This window comes from Macrobrachium nipponense, chromosome 16 (assembly GCF_015104395.2).
Source record: "Macrobrachium nipponense isolate FS-2020 chromosome 16, ASM1510439v2, whole genome shotgun sequence".
NCBI lineage: Eukaryota > Metazoa > Arthropoda > Malacostraca > Decapoda > Palaemonidae > Macrobrachium > Macrobrachium nipponense.
Genome location: NC_087209.1, coordinates 23,008,409 through 23,023,078, shown reverse-complemented (window position 1 = coordinate 23,023,078; position 14,670 = coordinate 23,008,409). Strand labels below are relative to the sequence as shown.

At 37.3% G+C, this 14,670-nt stretch overlaps 1 long non-coding RNA gene across 1 annotated transcript in view; it reads right to left on the bottom strand.

Annotated features, from left to right (window-relative positions):
* Positions 1-5,942: 5,942 nt before the first annotated feature.
* LOC135195424 (uncharacterized) overlaps positions 5,943-14,670 on the bottom strand; it is a 111,645-nt gene continuing 102,917 nt past the window's right edge. The window contains exon 3 of the long non-coding RNA XR_010310116.1: positions 5,943-6,339. This is a non-coding gene — a long non-coding RNA (uncharacterized LOC135195424). The remainder of the gene's footprint in view (positions 6,340-14,670) is intronic.

Here is a 14,670-nt window from a genome sequence, read left to right as displayed (position 1 = left end):
TTAATGATGATGTTTTTCAGGATTACAAACAGTGGCCGGGTAGTTTTTCTTTTTATTTTTTTGACATTGCGTATTCAGGAACCCTTTTCTCCTTAAAGGAAATAGTGGTGGCCACAGCTATGAGTGAAAATAGATCAACATGAAATGACGGTCTGAACAGACCATGGTACCGACGAAGATAGGGCAGCTATTTACCGCTATCTATACTATGGTGCCTGCACGTGTATGCATTTGAATTGATATTTATACTTGTCAATCGAAATGTGCGTGGTGTGATGGGGTGAATGGCAGTTTTCTAAACATGTGTGTGTGTGATTGTCCATGAATTGTGTAGACAGCATGCATGGTTGAATAGTGCCGCCTATTTGAGCATACCGCGACATGATGTCATGCATAACAGATGAGACGCACATAAATGGCTGCGCCCATGGTGCAATAGAAAATTGGTTGTAAAAAATAAGAAAACTCCCCTTTCCAAAAAACATTTTCACTGGGGTACTTAAATGGAATAATACCACATATGGAACATCTGAAATGCAACCAGAAGTTCCCCTTTAAGGTCCGGACTGTGGGGAAATTGTCCATTTGACTTAGAACCGAAGGAGAAAATGTCACTCCTCTTATCAATTTATCTATTCAGTTGAAATAACAATAAACTCCGTGATGACTCAACTGCATCACGGGAAAAATAAATCATAGCTAGTACCGAAATATGCCCAAAAAGGGTAATTGGACATGAGACTATGCAAATCTTAAGCAAGAATACTACATAGGGATTTACTTACACAATTGACAAATAATAATAGTAATAATAATAATAATAATAATCTTAATACCGAGTTAGATTCATTAGATAAATGAAGAAACAAACCAAATCGTCAGACTTGATTATAATTCACTTATATCACCAATTTTAACATCAAAGTTAAATGAGGATCAAAATTGGCATATGAGTATATATTCGCTCATTTGCCAGAAGAGTGTCTTAACTCGAAAATTGTTATATTTCGGGAAAAGCAATCTGAAGTTGAAATTCTCTATACTTTGTCCATTTATATTTAGATGATTCTTTTACTGAGCTGTTTTAATGACAAATACAAATAAGAATTTTTTACCACAATATGGAATAAAGAAGAGGCTATCTGCTGCTATCAATAGCTCCAAACACATTTTTTGAGTTGTGTCACTCTTCTGGAAAATGAGCGATGGTCCGACTGACAGTTCTACTTTTTACACGTGGACGTTCACCCTTCTAACAGTCGTGGGGGTGAACTGACAGGTATTACTGTCCCTTTTATCCAGGTATTGCTGTGGTAACTATCCCTTTGATCCAGGTATTATTGTAGTGACTGTCCCGTTTATCCAGTGTTCTGTGGTGACACTCCCTTTCATCTAGGTATTACTGTGCTGTCAGTCACCTTTAACCAAGTATTAATGTGGTGACTGTCCAGGTATTACTATGCTGTCCCTCCCTTTTGTCCAGGTATTACTGTGGTGACAGTCCTTTTATCCAGGTATTACTGTGAAGACCGTCCCTTTTATCCAAGTATTACTGTGAAGACTCTCTCTTTTATCAAGGTATTACTGTGCTACAATTAACGAGGAAATTTGCATTTGAACGAATTGAAAAAGAAAACGCCTTATATCTAGCAAGTCGGGCTTGGCCAAAATACGTTTTTTATCCTATATAATAAAACGCCCCCCTCCCCCTTTTATATGGAAAGCTGGGTATTTGGGTGGGTGAAAAATCATTGACTTACTTCACCTATCAGGGGATCCTAACTTAGGATGTCAGGAGGATTCGCTCTCATAAGCGTCCTCCCAACCTACTCTAATTTATGGAACTGTGAATTAAATTAACAGAGTTGCAACCCAATGTAACCAAGTCAAAGGCACAGAAGGCCTTACATAGCCAGACTTTTTTTGCCGCCTCCTGGACTGCAACTTAACCTAACTTTGGGAACTTAACATTAAAAATTATCGGCTGGGAATCTACCCTTACCTAACCTGAACTAAACCTTAGGTATCAGGTCATAGCCTGGTAGACCACTAACACAAGCCTAAGTTACCAGGTCCTTACTTAACTAGTGCACGCTGCACTTTAATACCCTTCATTAAAGTATCATAGACCATTTAAAACATATCCTTGTATCACTTCCCCAGCCCCCAACCCAAAAAAGTTTACCCTTTTCAGAATCAGAACCTACAGATACTACAGGTTGCCATGGCAATGTTAGAATACCTCCTTGTATGCCTATTTCGCTCTTGTATTTCCACCCGCCTAAAATACCTACACCAAATTACCAATATCCGCTGTAGTCCGCAACAATTTTGGGATATAGCCTATAGAGTTTCAGTAGCCATACGCTGATCATTTGTTCCCGAAACGAATAGGAGGTAAAACTGCATAGAAAAACGTCAACTGCCATAGTCTAGCTCGCTGCGGAATATTTATATAGACCTACCAATACCTTTTCATTCACATGGCAACTAATGTCCAGTAAAATATAAATTAACTGATTTCTACCATACCCGTATCCTTCAGTTGTAAAATTGCTGCAGGAACTTAAGCGAAATTACTTGGTCTTGAAAACACTCAACAAACCATCTTGTAAATGAAATCCCACCAGTTTACGTTCTCAGCTCAATCTGCTGATATTATATAAGTAGAAAGTTATCTTCACCTCTTTCATACACTATTAAATAAAATTACTGACGTTAATAGTTGTAGAACAGGAGTCTCTTTATAACGAAAGTTTGCTTCGTCACCGACGTCGGGCGGACGACACACAAAACGGCAGAAACCGCAAGACTTCTTTTGAAATCCCATAGATGTAAACACACACATACAAGTGAAGCTTCTGTATTATTATGTGATGAAAAATCATTTACGGTAAAATATAAAAAGATAGATTACTTTCTGGTAGTGTTATTAAAATGAATTTGCGCTGGACTCGTCATTCAGAAATCCCATGTATACTGTAAAGAAGTGTAACAGGGTGTTTTGCCTCGCCCACCGATCGAGTGTGTTACACACACACACACACACAGAGTTTTCATGTTAAGGCAAAATGAGAAGTCAGTGATTAATAAAATAGGAGATAAATGACAACTTTTTGAACGTTCCGTGAATTATCAGAAAATGCCTATTTCAACTTAATATCGAATAATAGTTGTTTTCTATGTTCTGTTTACGTCGCCCTGACCGGATCTCCCCAGGGGTGACATTTCAGAATTTCCTTGTTAAACAATTCCAACGCTACCTTTGATGTGTAAAACTGAAAAAAAAATATAGCATACATACTGCATATAGCTGCTGTTACATCCCTGATATAGAGATACATTACTATTTTTCTGCTTTGTAATGCTAGCGGGACCCTGTCAAAAAGAGGTCAGCATGTAAACAAGATCCGAAAAAGGGCAGCCAGGATCAGGAGAGTAACGCTATGCATAAGTCATAAGTTATACCACCTGTAACGGAATGAAGGAACCATAAAGCTGTGAGTACTTTACACGAAGTGTGTATTTAATCCACCTTGAGCCCGCGAAAGTATTAATCAAGTTATGACAATTGTCTTCTTAGGCTTGTACAGCAGCTTCAGGTTAGTTTTCACAAGAGCGCCGCCAATGACGAAACCCCACTTGAAGAAGACTCACTTGATTTGAGATGTACAGTAAACAAGAGTTCTGTTCAACCTTATGTTGTTAGTTGTCAATGGAATCATAAGCCATTTTTATTTGAAATTGACACCGGTTCAGCTATTTCTACATTAAAGTATGATGATTTCAAGAAGTTAAATTGGACATTACTGAACTGTAGAACTAAATTGCAGGGTTATAACCAAGTGCCAATCAAAGTATTTGGGAAGGTCAAAGTTTCAAATTTTCAATACAAACAGCAAAATCATTCAGACGTTGAATTCATAATTGTTGGGTCAGACTCCTCAAATAACTTGATTGGTAGGAATTTAATAGATAAGTGCAATATAATTAATGTCCATCAGTTAATTATATCAGATTTTGTGGAAAACTACAATGTAGATAGTTTGAAACCTATTAAGAACTTCCAAGCCCGATTGTATCCTAAAGTGGTCATGTTCCTGTTTTTCAGAAGGTCCGCACGGTGCCACAGACGTTACGCAGTGAGGTTGAGAGTGCGCTGCATAAACTTGAAAAAAATAAGATTATAGAAAGAGTAGAATTCTCAGATTATGCCTCGCCAATTGTTACTGTCAGGAAGCAGAATGGATCCCTTAGGGTTTGTGGGGATTTTCGTAAAATAAATGAAATTCTTCATGAATCTAAATTCCCATTACCTAATATGTCAGAATTAATTTCCAATGTGTCTGGATATAAGTATTATACCAGACTTGATCTCAAGAATGCTTATTTGCAAATGGAAGTTGCTCCAGAAGACCGTAAATATTTGGTACTTAACACACATTTGGGTCTATATAGATATTTACGGTTACCATTTGGTATCTATTCTGCTCCTGCAATATTTCAGTTCATTTCCCACTTGTTAGCTTCTTATGATTTTGCTTATCCATATCTGGATGATATTGTTATAGATGGAGACTCACCAGCTGAACATGATAAACGTGCAACTAGCAGAGAGAAGAGCCCCATTAACTGTCCTTGTTTTCGGTCTGTTTCTTTGTTTAGTTTTAAAGAGGTTAACTTTACTGAACACTCGTTCGCATTCAGCATTAGCGTGCGGCAAGCAAAGAGCAGTTAGAGCAAAATTGGCTAGGTCTGAAGAGCTGGACTCTTTTTGGGACACTTCTCCCCAGAACTTATCAGGTGATTCATTAACGAGATGTTTAAGTTCATGTTGCAATATGGGAAACATTCTCCATTGATCATCCAGCTTTTGAAGTAGTGAGTGGTCATCTGGGGGTACAATTAGGGGAAGCTCAGATGCAAGAGGGGAGGGGATTCTTCTCTGAATTCTGATGAGAGGGCATTTTTTTGGACAGAGACAGTTTAACTTTGACAGGACACCATCATTGAAATTATACCTCTTCTTTATTTCTGTGCATGCCACTACAAGGAAACTTCTACACCTCTGAAAAAACTCCTGCTGTTGAGCTTTCTTTTCCTGTATGGAGGGGTTTTTTAATCCCTGCATAACTTTAACTCCTAGGTACATACATTTGGCTGTCACTAAGATGCCTGTCATGTCTTTCAGGATTTACAGTATTTACATCAGTTTTCATTACATAGGTCCTGTCCATAAATGAGAGAAGAAGGTCTCTGAATAGCATGGACACTTTATCATGGAGAACTGTTATCACTGCTTTATCTAACTGGAAAAATTTGTTGAACTCAGTAAACTTTGGAAGAACCCAGTCAAGGAACATGAAATATAACTTCATGAAAGGATCATGAAGGGAGTTGATAATCAACTCTGTTGCTAATAGTTTCTCAGCGAACCACTTCGAGAAAAATAGCTTCAGTGCCTCCCACTGTTCCAATAGCCTTTGAACCACGTTACAATTGGAGACAAGCGGCGGCAAGCCATGTACGGACTCTGAAATCGTTTATTTATTTATTTATTTTTATTTTTTTTTTATTTTTTTTTTTTTTTTTTAGAAATTAGCCTGTTTCATGGAGGAGTTCACCGATCACTTATATTTGTAATTATATACTTATCAACACCTTAGGATTATCGTACAAACCGTACGATATGGAAAATGATATCGTACATCGTACCAAGGCCGTTTTTATCGTACATGTACGACAATTATCGTACGTGTGGCAACACTGCTCCTGCCTCTCCGCTTCAGAAAGCGTAGGATGGGAAAAATGTCGTACAACAAATATGATTACCTATGGAAAATTTGTGTAAAACGCAACGGAACGCAAGGATATCAAAACATCTTATTTTTAGTGATATTTTCATTGCAGATACTTTCACAAAAAATCATTTTTGACCCACTTACAGGTTAGTTAGAGCACTAATATTTTACGTCTGGCTGTGGCACACATCAATGTTACCAGAAATGAGTAAAACTCGATTTCACCCACCGACCTCAAAATTGTCGTATTTCAGGCCTCCCAACTGAGGCGGTCCCCTTAAGTTGTTATAATTTTATTAATGTTGAGGGACTTGAGTCCGTTGTGTTGTGGTGAGGCCTGATTTCAGACCCTGAAGTATTGCGAGACAAGCTATTCCTGCCTTGTAGCCTTGAAGCCTTAGTCTTGTCTGCGGCCTTGAAGTCTTGTGGGACAAGCTATCCCTGCCTTATTTGTCTGCTGTTGTCACGCCCTAAAGTCCAGCAGTGTCTGCTTACTCCAGGAGGATCCCCGTTGAGGTTTAGGAGTTTGGTGGCCACCCTGTTTAGTAAAGGGGATTTCCATTACTATTGTAAATTGTTAGGCTTCTATATGGCAGTCATTTCCTTTCCCTTTCAGAACCTCTTTATTTGCTTGAGTTGTTTGCATTGCGTGACTGGCATTCATATTTTATTGTATTTTCAGAGGTTCTGTTAAGTTTCTAACTTAAAAATTTTTGTAATTAACTTTAGTATTTTATCTATGATATTTATCCCTCTGTTAATATTGGCACTGATTATTTCAATGACTTTAAATTTTATAATTTTTGTAATAAACTTTATTTTATCTATGGTATTTGTTCTCTCAACTGGTAATATTAGCACTACTTGTTATTTCACCCTCTGTGACTTTAACTTTGGAGAATACCCGTTAGAAAAAGTGATTTTGTTTCCTGGTTTGATGTTAGCCTTTTAAGAGGGGTCATAACTAGCTTACCTAATAAAAATGTTAAAGGCAGTAAATCTTAACCCTGTAACTATATTGCACGTCAAGGTATAAATATTAAATTTGATCCGGCATGAAAGATGTTAATAATTTCGAGAAAACTTTGTTATAACTAAATATAGGCTAAATATAGGCAGAGTTATCAGTAATATAAAAGTAATGTTTAACACTGGTTACTTCATAAAAAATTATAAATTAATATCATTAATTAAACAAGATGAAAAATACAAACAGTAACCTATAAAATACTAGCTTTCTCAAGATTCTGGAATAAAACTGCCTCATCATGCTGATCATTTTACAGTCATTAATCAGAGGGGAAAAAACAAATTTCTGTAACCCGATATATCAGAGACTTACTTTATTCACTTTTCTTTACGCTATCTTTAAAAAAAAACGCCTAGTTTCTCACTGGATGTGGGGTTGGGGATGGGGGGGGGGGTGGGGGGGGGGGGGGGATTCGTCCTTTAAAATTACCCTTTTTCACTCGGTCACTAATTTTTTTTCAGTCGAAGCTGGAGCAGCTCTCGAGAACAACTTCCGAATTGGCACTCTAGGAAAGAGAACTTGAGGACAAGCTTTTTATCTTTTATTAAGTGGGGTTAGCTATTTTTTAAGAAGCTCGCGTAGATCGGGTTTAAAAAAGGATTAATAATAAGTTTAAAAGCTTTTATTTCGACTCTGTAAAGACGCGGGAATCTTAATGGAGCATTTTATATTTTCTTTCGGAATTCCTCAAATGATCACTCGCGTCAACGAACTTAATTCCGACGTCGATGGCCATTAATTGTGGAAGTCCAACTAGTTTTATTCCTAGACAGGTATGCTATAAAATTAGGGCAATTAAAGTTGAAAGAACTGTTAGCCAAAATCTTATTTTTGTCACGCATTTTAGTTTAGCTTACATTTCGTTTCAAGATCTTCAAATTAACGATGAAAGCCGGTGAAAACACGTTCTTAGTCAAATTCTAAGACATAAAAATGTAACTGCTAAAAGAGAGTGTTATTTTTAAAGGTTTATTTTTCTACAAGTACTATCAACACAAGGAAGAAAATGTTTAGAAACTTTTCGGACAAGAAACAAAGTTGTCTCAAAGACCTAACTCATCCTTAGAGAAAAGGAGGAGGAGGCATGTAACCAGGAATGAATTAAACTGACCTAACTTTTAGGCCTATGCTTACCCTTACCCTCTCTCCTGTGATAATGTGAGTATGAGAAAGTCTCAGCTGTGAAATAACTTCAAACAATATACCAGCGTAAAATCATCAAATATCACCGTGTCATCAGTATTAAAAAGGGTACAGTAATATCAGTCTTTCAGCTAAAAAATGCTTGCAGATAATTGCAGAACAAGAGCAGGTATCCTGATATTAACGAGAGGATCACGACTCTGGAATATTGCTTTTACACCTTTTATACTCATGTTTTTATTTGACATGGACTATGAACTGTATTCACTTTGAATGAATGAATGAAAAGTTACCCATTTAAACGAGCATAAGTATGCATACCGAGCAAAGTGAAACTTTCGCGGTAAACTGGAACCCAGACTATTATCAGAGATAAACTAGTGTAATCTACCAAAACAAATCCACGGATATTACACATATTCATCCTTCCCCCTCCAAACCCGTTTCATTTTTAAAGACCAACGGGTACATTTGCGTCACCACGTTTCGGTAGATTCAGTTACATGACAAAGCTGAGGAAACTCGTTATATACAATCTACTTAAGAATAACCTCGGGTACTTTATACTCATTTATCTAAGTCTTCGGTTACCCCTTGGCAGAGATGAATGAATATACAGATGATATAAAAAGAAAATTCGATTCAAACTCGTTTAATCACTCTGTGTATTCTTTTAGACACGCTATGACATCAGCCACTTCCATTCATCGTGGACTTTTCAAATGTCTTTTGGATTCATGGTCACGTTTCATTTTGCTTGTAGTCTATTTCATCGATAGCCACATAGACTTTTGCAAAACTTTCCATAATATATCTAAACAGATTCCTGTGTTACTTTCCCTCTAATTCCTTTTTGCTTCGGCTTTTTTTTTCCACTTTGACTACACCTAATCTCTTTAGCAGAAAGTTTTCTTCGGTTATAATTAAGTGTCTTGCAAACTTAACGAAACTGGAAACCACGTCATTCATCCAGTGTTTTTCCTCAAAATTTTGCCCTGCAATTTCTTTGTTGCAGAAGCGGTTTTTACGCAGATAATTTCATCGCATTTTTCTTTGCCACGTCTTGCTACGAGCATCAAAAGAAATTATCGCCAGCAAAGGAAAAAAAAGAAAAAACTTGGCAATCTTAGCCAACTTCCCGCAGTTACGTCTAGACTTATTATCTCTCCAAGAGAAAATTTTTGTTCTAGGGAGAATTCTTTTATTACCTCCGTCGTGAGAGTATATGTATGCATGGCGGTAACAAGTCTAGACAAAAGACGAGAGAGCTTACGGTTAACAACTTTGCTATGTTGAGTATCAAAGCTTTACTACCTATTACTTGAGTTAATTTTTTCTCTCAAGTTGTGATGGCGTATTCGTGCTGCTGGCATTTCTATGCTTAAGTGTTCATTGATAATAGAATACTAGTTCAAAGTCAAAGCTTTGATAAAAAAGCAATACGTAACTAATGGCACCCTTTCCATTTATCCACGTTATCTAGAAAACATAATGGAAAGAAACCATTTCTTTGAAATCCCCAAAAATAAAAATCTAAATGACCAAAGTCGAGCAGCAAAAGGCAGCTCTTAATAGAAATATCTGAGAAGATGGTTAGTTTTCATTTCCGGTAAACACATCCTCATCTCTTGGGCGTTCGGTTGAGTGGAATAATATCCTGCGACAGGTCAGATTAGGTGCAATTCAGGTTGTACGGTGGTTGCACGGTGTAGTGAGCGGGATACAATCAACAGAATAAAACAGTAAAGTCCTGATGACTTAAAACCATTAAAACCGCATCAAATTTTGTAGCCACCTACCTCGACCATCAGTAGTCTTCTCGGCCTGCCACCTCAGTGGCCGCGAGTTCGATTCTCGGCCATTCCACTGAGGTGTGAGAGATGTGTATTTCTGGTGATAGACGTTCACTCTCGATGTGGTTCGGAAGTCACGTAAAGCCGTTGGTCCCGTTGCTGAATAACCACTGCAACGTAAAAGCACCATACAAACAAACACACTAGCCTTGCACTCTGGTCCATTACAATTCAAACTGGAGGAATATAATTTGTGAGCCAACAATGAAGTAGCTAGCAGACAGATGATGAAGGTGTATGTGCCTGCATGTGTGCAGTAGGCTCCCAAGCAGCAGCAATGAGAATGATCAAGGAAGGAATGATGGCAATCCAACTCCCATGAAGAGCTGCAGATGTGTGTGGCGAGTCTTACGACAACGTAGCTGGGAATGTTAAAAGAATTGGTAGTCATTACTCTTATTTTTGTGAGCTTTGCAGAGTGATTGTATGGTGATAGGATATGAAGACTGAATTCAACCCTCAAAAACATCCATCAGCACTACTGCAAACGACACTGTCTTGACTTTATCAAAAGGGACGTTTGGGAATATGAATAACTATACTCGGTTTTTTTTCCATCTGTCCAGCCGCCTGTGGTGTTTCTGTGTGGTAACACTGCGTCTGGGGCTTTAGATAGTCACATTCAGCTTACATTCAACAATAATAACAATATCCTATTTCGAATATTAACGGTGTAATTCGCATACAGTAAATTATTTAAAACGCTTTTCAGTTGCAAATGTACACCAAGATATCCTTTTATTTACCTAAAATTTACACATAGCGTAACTATTAAAGCCCAGGAAGCAGTGTTTACATGTGTGAAAAAAACCACAGGTCCGATGGATAGATGAAAAAAAAAACCAAGTGATATGTGAATTGATCTATAACAATAAGCCTTCTGTTTAACAAAGGTTATATATATCGATTCACTTATTCATTTACTTTTGGAATAAAATACCAATTTTATTAATGTCTGAGTCTAAGACTGGTGTGAGACATGTAAGATTTTAGTAAAAAGGAGCTATATATCCATGTATTTGGTTTAGGCACGGATTCTAAAATACAATTGCAGTGAGTTAAGTCAAAAGTGTGATTAACCCGCGTACATTTAGACAAGATAATGGAAGGAGTAGAGTCGGTCAAGTAAAAACATGAAAGTAGCGTGACTAATCACAAATGCAGTCATATGTCAGTAGTGGTATACATACATACATATATATATATATATATATATATATATATATATATATATAGGTATATATATCATATATATATATATATATATATATATATATGTATATATATATATATATATATATATATACATATATATATATATATATATATATATATATATATATATATATATATATATTACACATATATATATATATATATATATATATATATATATATATATATAAATATATATATATATATATATATATATATATTACCATACAGAGGGATTTGCTATGATATGTTTTAAATATCATTGTAATATGAGATGCTGTGACATTTCTTAGAATGTGGAGTCATCATTTAGAGACAGTGGTTCGAGGTGACGAGCTTTGGGAATGCTGATGTGTCTTTTTGCTGTGTGCAGATCTGTGCATGTCCTGTTGTTACAGGCATTGCAGAGTGGCTTTGAAACTAGATACAGGCAGTTCATGGGTGTGGACAATGGGTGAGTTTGTACGTACGTGCGAGCCTTTTCCCCCCTACATATGAGAGTGTTAAGTAACAATGAGGGGGAGATCTGTGCAAGAGAGGCGAGGAGCCAGGATGGCTTCTTCGAAGAGTGTCTTTGTTGTTAAGTGATAGTGCATACTGTGTTGCATGGGTAAGCATATTTATTTTGGCCAAAGTTGTGGCTGGATTGTATTTGAATATTTATTTCAGAGATGTTCTAGGGATGTTCTCCTGCCTTCTAACAGGCGATTCTGGACAAGGGGAAATGTTCTGGAGAAGGGGGATTGATCTGGAGAAATGGGAACTGACTTAATTACTATGGTGTACTGACTATGTTGACTGTGCCTGATGTTATGGCTAAACTAATGTTAGTTATTTGATTAATTACCGAGGGTTATCTGAGCTATTTGGACTTTGAGTTTAACATTTCATTTAATCTTTTTGTTAAGAACTGAGTTAATTTAGCTAATACTTTGCTTTTGAATAAATGCATATTTTTTAAAGTTCCGTGTCTGATTTGATGACCTGGGATAATGGAGTGGGGAAGGTGTGGAGAGAGAGAGAGAGAGAGAGCTATTGGGAATCAAGAGAGAGAGAGAGAGGGGGGATGTTACCAGTTGCCTTTGGACGCTTTGGTCCATCGCTACCTTTTAAAATATGAGAACAAGATTTTATAATCTCTGTTTTTAGTGGTGGGAGTGTGAGAAAGTTCAAGATGAGGAGAATTTTCTACAACCAACTGTTATTATAGCCCATATGCAAGCTGTTGAGAATAATGGGGTTAGTATAAATATTTGGAGAATCATGGGTTTCTGAAGTTGCAAGTCTGACTAGACAAATCTATACTGTAGTTCGAGCACCTGACTTGTTCACAGGTGGATTTTTGCTGATAATGCCGTGATGAGTCCAGTTGCTGACTCTTTTCCTTCAGTGTTGATTACTCAGAGTTTTGCACTATTCTGAGAGATGTTGACTATGGCATTCTACAGAGATGTACTTAGTAACGGGGTTGTTTCTGGTCGTTTCTGATCGATGAAATTGTTGCGATGGCAAATTCCATAACGATACGTGTTGTATTTACGAGGGAAATGCTGGATTATATATATTATGTATGTTATGTGCTTTGTAATAGGGAAAGTTCACTTATTATTGTTGTTATTATTTTTTTAAATTTTTCTTTTCCTACGAGAGATGTCGTAATTGGGGTTGAGCTTACATAGCATTTCTATTTTGGACAGGAGATATAATTTGTCGGGGTTTGTGAGTTAGATGGAATGGTGTTTGGCATTATATTTCATGGAGGTTAATTATATGAGCAGTAAAAGGGTTTTGCTGTTAGACAGTAAGGAGTTCTTACTGATTTTGTAGGTTACTGAAATATCAGAGCTTGAGAGAACGTTTTTTGGTGATAACTTGGGGTGGGTTTGTTACACTTTTTTGTCTTGTGAGAATTTGTGAGTTTGAAATGTGATGACAGTAGTCCGTAGGGTTTTTGTGAGTTCTGGAGTGTGTGTGCTAACTTGTGTGATTTGGCGAGCCTTTTTTTTTTTATATTGTTGGAGAATTTAATATTTTTCTTTACCGTGTTATGATAGTGATTTATGATTTGGCAATCTTATGAAGTTTCCTTCGCGAGTTTTAGATATTAGTTCAGTGGCGATATTAATGGTGATTAATGGGAAATGTTCAGTTAGTGTTTCTTACAATTTTTTTGAGGTCATTATTTGACAGAAGTATGTCTAGGGTTAATTTTTCTTTGATTGACCAATGACACGACTGACACACTGGACACTATAAACATCGTTCCCCTACGTCCATCAACCACTGTGAAGATGTATGCTGCTGATGTTCCCACATGAGAGAATTTCGATGAGTCTACAGGGTTTTACGGCACTTTTGGACTACGGATATCGTCAGTTGTCTTCCACAGGGAGACGTTTTGCCTTTCTACAGCGTGTTTCATGAGTCTGTGCAGTTGCGGTTGCAGACCAATCCCATACATGGGAGCGTGAGAAAGTTCAAGATGAGGAGAATTTTCTACAACCAACTGTTATTATAGCCCATATGCGAGCTGTTGAGATTATGTGTGATAGACATTGTACTGCCAGAGACGTGCAGTTATTTTTATTGTAGTGTTTTATGAGCCGGCCAATGTGTTTATTTTTATATGTATAAGCTGTTTTATGTGAGCTGTGCTGTGGCTAGGCAGGTGCTAGCAATTGAGGTGGCCGAGCGTCTGTTACATAAAGAGGGATTTGCTATGATATGTTTTAAATATCATTGTAATATGAGATGCTGTGACATTTCTTAGAATGTGGAGTCATCATTTAGAGACAGTGGTTCGAGGTGACAAGCTTTGGGAATGCTGATGTGTCTTTTTGCTGTGTGCAGATCTGTGCATGTCCTGTTGCTACAGGCGATCGCAGAAGTGCCTTTGAAACTAGATACAGGCAGTTCATGGGTGTGGACAATGTGTGAGTTCGTACATACGTACGAGCCTTTTCCCCCTACATATGAGAGTGTTAAGTAACAATGAAGGGGAGATCTGTGCAAGAGAGACGAGGAGCCAGGATGGCTTGTTCAAAGAGTGTCTTTGTTGTTAAGTGATAGTGCATACTGTGTTGCATGGGTAAGCATATTTATTTTGGCCAATGTTGTGGCTGGATTGTATTTGCATATTTATTTCAAAGATGTTCTATTCATATGATCTTTGATTATAATCTTGTGCTTACTGGGATGTTCTCCTGTCTTCTAACAGTCGATTCTGGACAAGGGGAATTGTTCTGGAGAAGGGGGATTGATCTGGAGAAATGGGAACTGACTTAATTACTATGGTGTACTGACTATGTTGACTGTGCCTGATGTTATGGCTAAACTAATGTTAGTAATTTGATTAATTATCGAGGGTTATCTGAGTTATTTGGACTTTGAGTTTAACATTTCATTTAATCTTTTTGTTAAGAACCTGAGTTAATTTAGCTAATACTTTGCTTTTGAATAAATGCATATTTTTGTAAGTTCCGTGTCTGATTTGATGACCTGGGATAATGGAGGGGGGAAGGTGTGTAGAGAGAGAGAGAGAGGAGGGGAGAGTGAGAGGAAGAGGAGACGAGAGAGAGAGAGAGAGAGAGAGGATGTTACCAGTTGCCTTTGGACGCTTTGGTCCAAC